This window comes from Chelonia mydas, chromosome 2 (genome assembly GCF_015237465.2).
Source record: "Chelonia mydas isolate rCheMyd1 chromosome 2, rCheMyd1.pri.v2, whole genome shotgun sequence".
NCBI lineage: Eukaryota > Metazoa > Chordata > Testudines > Cheloniidae > Chelonia > Chelonia mydas.
In genome coordinates, this window is record NC_057850.1 from 52,400,522 (window position 1) to 52,406,521 (window position 6,000).

The window sequence follows — 6,000 nt, forward strand, 5'->3', positions numbered from 1 at the left end:
TTGCAACAAAGCCCATTGCCAACTGTGCCCACATATCTATTCAGGGGACACCATCACAGGGCCTAATAACATCAGCCACACTATTAGAGGCTCGTTCACCTGCACATCCACCAATGTGATATATGCCATCATGTGCCAGCAATGCCCCTCTGCCATGTACATTGGTCAAACTGGACAGTCTCTACGTAAAAGAATAAATGGACACAAATCAGATGTCAAGAATTATAACATTCATAAACCAGCTGGAGAACACTTCAATCTCTCTGGTCACACGATTACAGACATGAAAGTTGCGATATTACAACAAAAAAACTTCAAATCCAGACTCCACCGAGAAACGGTTGAATTGGAATTCATTTGCAAATTGGATACAATTAACTTAGGCTTGAATAGAGACTGGGAGTGACTAAGTCATCATGCAAGGTAACCTATTTCCCCTTGTTTTTTCCAACCCCGCCCGTCCCCAGACGTTCTTGTTAAACCCTGGATTTGTGCTGGAAATGGCCCACCTTGATTATCATACACATTGTAAGGAGAGTGATCACTTTAGATAAGCTATTACCAGCAGGAGAGTGGGGTGGGGGGAGGTATTTTTTCATGCTTTGTGTGTATAAAAAGATCTTCTACAATTTCCACAGTATGCATCTGTTGAAGTGAGCTGTAGCTCACGAAAGCTTATGCTCAAATAAATTGGTTAGTCTCTAAGGTGCCACAAGTCCTCCTTTTCTTTTTGTGAATACAGACTAACACAGCTGTTACTCTGAAACCTATCCTCTTTTTGTCATTTCTGCTGTGTATGTACTTGATGTGAAAGTTTTTCCATTACAAGGACAGTCCATATTTTACTATACCATAGTTCCATAGGAGAAGTCACATTTCTCCCACTAAAGTGCAATACAAAATCATGCTGCTAACAGTAAAAAAAGATGAATTTGTCATTCTGTTTAAAATGTATATCCTTTATTGGAGCTTCAAATAAGCAGGTCAGGAAAATCTCAACTTCTACCATCATTTAATAATTATTGTTCGATCCCCCATTGCTTACTTCCCCCATAATTTCCTGCAACCATAACATTTTAAAAATATATCAATATTTATTTTAAACATTTTTTAATTTATACTATTTACCAAATTACAAAAATATGTATTCTGCCTAGCCTAATTATGTGTTAGTTTCAGGGTCTGAGCATCCAATTTTTGAAGTGCAAAATGTATTGACATACTTAATTGGCTGTGGGTATGAAATGTACTGCAGTAATCAACTTTGATACTCTGCTATCTGTGCACACACAGCTCTTCCACTGACAATAATTACTAAAAACAGACTTTGGAAAGAGATCTACTTACACAGAAAGAGGGAGATATTAAAGTTGACAGGTGCCATGTGAATTGCAGAAGGAAATTTTCCCCTTATGTTTGCAAATACTAAGTATTTCTTATAAAATTAGGTGTCTGAGAAATGTTATGCTAACTTTTTTTGGTGTAGAAAGTACAATAATGCAATCTTTAGAGTATGTAACTAATCAAGGTTAGCATCATTCTGAAGTAATGCTTTTAACTGAACTGTAAATATTTTAATATAATTGAAAAACATTTTTACAGGTGCTGAAGCAGCTACTTGTATAGATCTTAAAAAGCACTAGCTCTTTCTTCTTCTCCATTTATACCAGGTGTTCTCAGGACAAATTTTTAGGTGGCTTTGGAGTGAGGCCACCAACCCTTGCTGGTGGCTGCTCTCACACTTGTCCCTAAAATACTTAATTAGCTTTAGGAAAAACAAATAAATATGCACATATACACAGCAAATCACTGCAATTTATTTATTCTTAGCTAGTAAGCCTGTTGTGAAAAGTGATATTAACATACAAGTATCACTTTTCACAGCAGCCTTACTCAGCCCTGCCAAGCATGGGGACAAATTAAGCCCTGGATGAGGAGTCGGGGGAGGCAGCAGGGGCCAGGGCAATGGGGGTTGGTAGGTGGGGGCTGGGGGACGCAGCAGAGAGCTGGAGCCTGAAGCCCCCACGGCCAGAGCCTAAAGCCTGCCACCGCACAGCCAGAGCCTGGATTGGAGCCCGAAGCCCCTCGACCAGAATTTGCCACCCCACCACCTCAAAGCCTGAGCCCCACTGCCCCGGGAAGGTGGAGAATTCACTGGCTGCCTGCTCCTCCCGCATTGTGCCCCTGATGTCTCCAGCGGGGGGCAGAACCCAATCCCTGCTGGCAGTCCCAGCAGCCAACACCAAGGTGGTGCATCCAGGCGCAACAGGGAGGGGCCACTATTTTGCCGCCCCCCCCTTCCCTCTCCCCACCAATCACAGCCCAGGAGGCTGTGGCCGCAAGAAAAGCCCTTGGTGGCCACATTTGAGAAATGCTGATTTATACCTAGCTCAGGCCTTTCTTTGACATGACAGGACATGAGGATTGGAAGACTGCTTAATTTAGGAAAATGAGCAGATTCAAAAGCATAAATAAAAGCATAATTGAAAGATTATGTGCTTACTCTGAATGTGGCACTTCTGTCAGTTCAAGCAAACATTTGGAAACATGAAACAATATTCATTGCAATCTCTTTAAATCTAAGATAATGGAATAGACTGATTGAGGTTGCTTAAATTCAACCGTAGGGCACTAACACAAATGAAATTGGATCTCTGCAGTTTCAAGTGCATTAGAGTTCTTTTTAATATTCAAATATTACCTCTCTGTGCACGTTATTTAATTACACTGTGCATATATCTGCAAGGTGCACCAAGGACCCAAATAAAAGCAAATGAAGTTTTCACTTTTAAACTAAACTAATAATATCAACATCCTCATGGATGTGAATGTACTTATTAGGTCTGTAATGCAATAATGCTAGAGTCTCACTAGCTCCCCACCTCCACCATCCCTGCTTTATTAGCTGTTAGTTAACACACTGGTTAGAAGCATTACTTTTTTTTCCTAGGAAACAGAAATAGCTCCATTTACTGCACTAATGCTGTGTCAACATAAGGGACTACTTATGCCATTTGACACCATATAATTTAACATAAAATGGAAAAATATCACGTGTTCTCCTCATCAGACAGATGAACTCTAGAATATAGACTACACGGCCTGACACAACAAGAGCGTGAGCTTAGCTACACACTTCCCTTTTCAGAGTGGTAGCCGTGTTAGTCTGTATCAGCAAAAAGAACGAGGAGTACTTGTGGCACCTTAGAGATAAATAAATAAATCTGTTAGTCTCTAAGGTGCCACAAGTACTCCTCGTTCTCTTTATACTTCCCTTTGCCACTCAGGGACAACTGTGGAAGAAACCAGCACATATGACCCCAGCAGGTGCGCCTTTGGAATTAGCAAAGATCAAGAATGATCTTTGTTAACCAGAATACCATGTAAAAAGGTCATAATAGACTTCCAAGACTTTTAATGCATTTTTAAAAGCCAAAGTTTGATTGAAAAAATAATACAACTTCATTGGCTTGAAATAGAGACATAGACCAGTGCTCTACTATTATGAGAGTTCCAAAAGGGATACGTTAGAAACTAAAACGAATGGGTCATGTTTAATGGAGGTTCTTCAGAGCCAATACTTATGTCAGTTGAATTCATTTTTAATACGGTCATTAACCAATCATTCTTTGTTAGTATTTTTCCAAACCAGTGAACATACTAGGGTGTCCTATAACTCCCTCCTGCTTCTAGTGACATCATCTCCTCTGCTTTCTGCTCTAACCTCCACAACCGTGCTAAGCCACATCTTCCCAAAAAGAGCAGAAACAACCCAAGTTACTTCCTACATTTCTTATCTGCATTTCATCTAATTACAATAGCTCCTAGAGGCCTCAGTCATGCCAATCATTTGACCAACACATAAAAGGAGACAGGCCAAGTCAGAGCCCTTTCACTTGAAAATATAAATAAAACAGCTATTTTAAACTTCTACTATCCTCTTCTCAGTAGTGCCTCTTTCCTTCAATATAAACTCATGCCCCCCCCCCCCCCCCCGTCTTCCCACAAGTATCTTTTATTTTCTCTTTCAACCCATGTAGAGTTGCTAATCAGTAGCTCCTATAGTCAGTTCCCGGTTTAATGATCTGTCTCTGCATGCCAGTCTTACTCTCTTTCTTGTACAGCGAAGCCTGTTTGGGGTATTAGAACAGAACAAATTATATATATACACACACATGCCAGGTGGATTTCCTCCCTTGGCTCAACTCTTAAAAATCTCTCTCATCAATGATACATGAACTCCTCGGCGTATTCCATAAGCAAGATACAGCGTCAATAGCCAAGCTGTAATATGGCTGTACTAATGGTAACAGGACTATCTCCTCTCACTCTTCCAAAGATATACGATCAACTAGCGGTTCACCAAGCCTTCTGTTCTACTGAACCTAGGAACTGTTAGTGGTATCCGACATTTTACCTTGATGCTCTGGATCAAAACATAAGATAAAAGAACAGGAAGGAGCAGCAGAATCCATTTTAGGCACTACTTCTACTCCTGTAACTTCTACTACATTGGCTTTTGGTTATGGATGCTTTCCAAAATTAGGGATTCAAACCAAGAGACAAACTTCTATCTAATATGGTTCCTTTTCAGTCAAACCCTTCTACCTTAAGATGTTGTTTCCTATCACTGGGGAAATTTTAAAAGCAGCCTGGAGAAAGCACTAGAAAATAAAACAGCTACAGGGAACAGTTCTGCACCTGTGGCAGCCATAGACTATTGATCCAATAGGTCTTTCCACTTTTAGTTTCTTTGTTCGATAAACGGTAAATAAAATTCCCATTGTTTACTCAAGAGCCTTTGGCTTGTGACAAGCTGAAGGGAAGCAGCCCTGCTGTGAAGCAGAGAATTGGCATCAAACATCCCACATTCTGGCGCAAAAGAATCCATGTTTCAGTTGGAGGGATTTTCTCTCGCTGGAGGGAAGTGACAAATTAACCAAACACAGCTCCAGACACTTGCCAGCCTGCGTCTCTCCAGCCAAACCCTCCCAGCGTTGGAGGCACTGCAGGGAATCCGGGGGCTGACGCCTGGCAGCTTCTCTGGGGCGGCGAGGAGGCTTCTTCGGCCGCCTCCCAGGGAAGCCCCCAGGCTCGGCACGTCGCAGCGGCTCCGAGCGTTCGGCCGGGGGCCGCTGGGGCCGCCCCTCCGCGCGCATCAGAGAGCCTCAGGGCGGCAGCCTCCGGAGGCACTGGACGGCTGGGCTCAGCCGAGCCTCCCGCGCTCCGGGTCACGCACCACGGAAGAGGGAGCCCGGGCTTGGACCGCTGCTGATCTGAAATGAGCCCCCCCTCCCCGGCCGGGCCATGCGGCTGGAGACTCTCCCGGCGAGCCACAAGCACACGCCGCGGGCTCCCCCCGGCTTGCGCGCTCGCTGCTTGCGGAAAGGCTCCGTCCCCCCCGGCTCCCGGCGGCTTGACGCTCCGCTGCGGCGGACACGAGCTACGCGACCCACCTGCCCAGCGACCGACTCAGTGCATCGTCCTCCACCGCGCCCTGCTGCTGTGTTGGGGACCCTCCGGCCTGGCCCCCGGCGGCCGCAGCTCAGTGCGGGAGTGAGGGGGTCTGTGTCCGCGGCTCACGCTGTCACTCCGCTCCCCGCATCCCAGCACCAGCTGAAGCTCCCAAATTCACAGCGCGCTCCGGCGGCATGAAGTCATCCTCCTCCCCCCCCTCCCCCGGATCGCTGCACTCCGCAGCCAGCCGCGGGGAGGGGCGAGGGGCTGGCTCTGCCGCCACAAAAAGGGTCTGGGGCTCGCTCCTCCCCCTACCCGGGGGGCTGCGGTGCCGCGCGCGCGCGCCGCGAACGCCCCGGGAGCCGGCGGTGGGGGGGGGTGCAGGCTCGCGGGGGCTGGCGGCTGTGCCTAGCAGTTGCGAGCCCCCACCCCGGCTTGTGCTGCTGGATGGGCTGTTCCGTGCAGCGAGAACACTCCCCTCCTGAATTCCCCTCGCCTGGCCCTGGAGCGGCCGTGGAGCTGGGGATTGCCGGGGGAGGTTCC

At 46.2% G+C, this 6,000-nt stretch overlaps 1 protein-coding gene across 1 annotated transcript in view; it reads right to left on the minus strand.

The window, feature by feature from the left end:
• PKIA (cAMP-dependent protein kinase inhibitor alpha) overlaps nucleotides 1-5,784 on the minus strand; it is a 69,246-nt gene extending 63,462 nt beyond the window's left edge. The window contains exon 1 of the mRNA XM_037892400.2: nucleotides 5,457-5,784. The gene's annotated coding sequence lies outside the window, so the exon portion shown is untranslated. The remainder of the gene's footprint in view (nucleotides 1-5,456) is intronic.
• Between the last annotated feature and the right edge of the window lie 216 nt (nucleotides 5,785-6,000).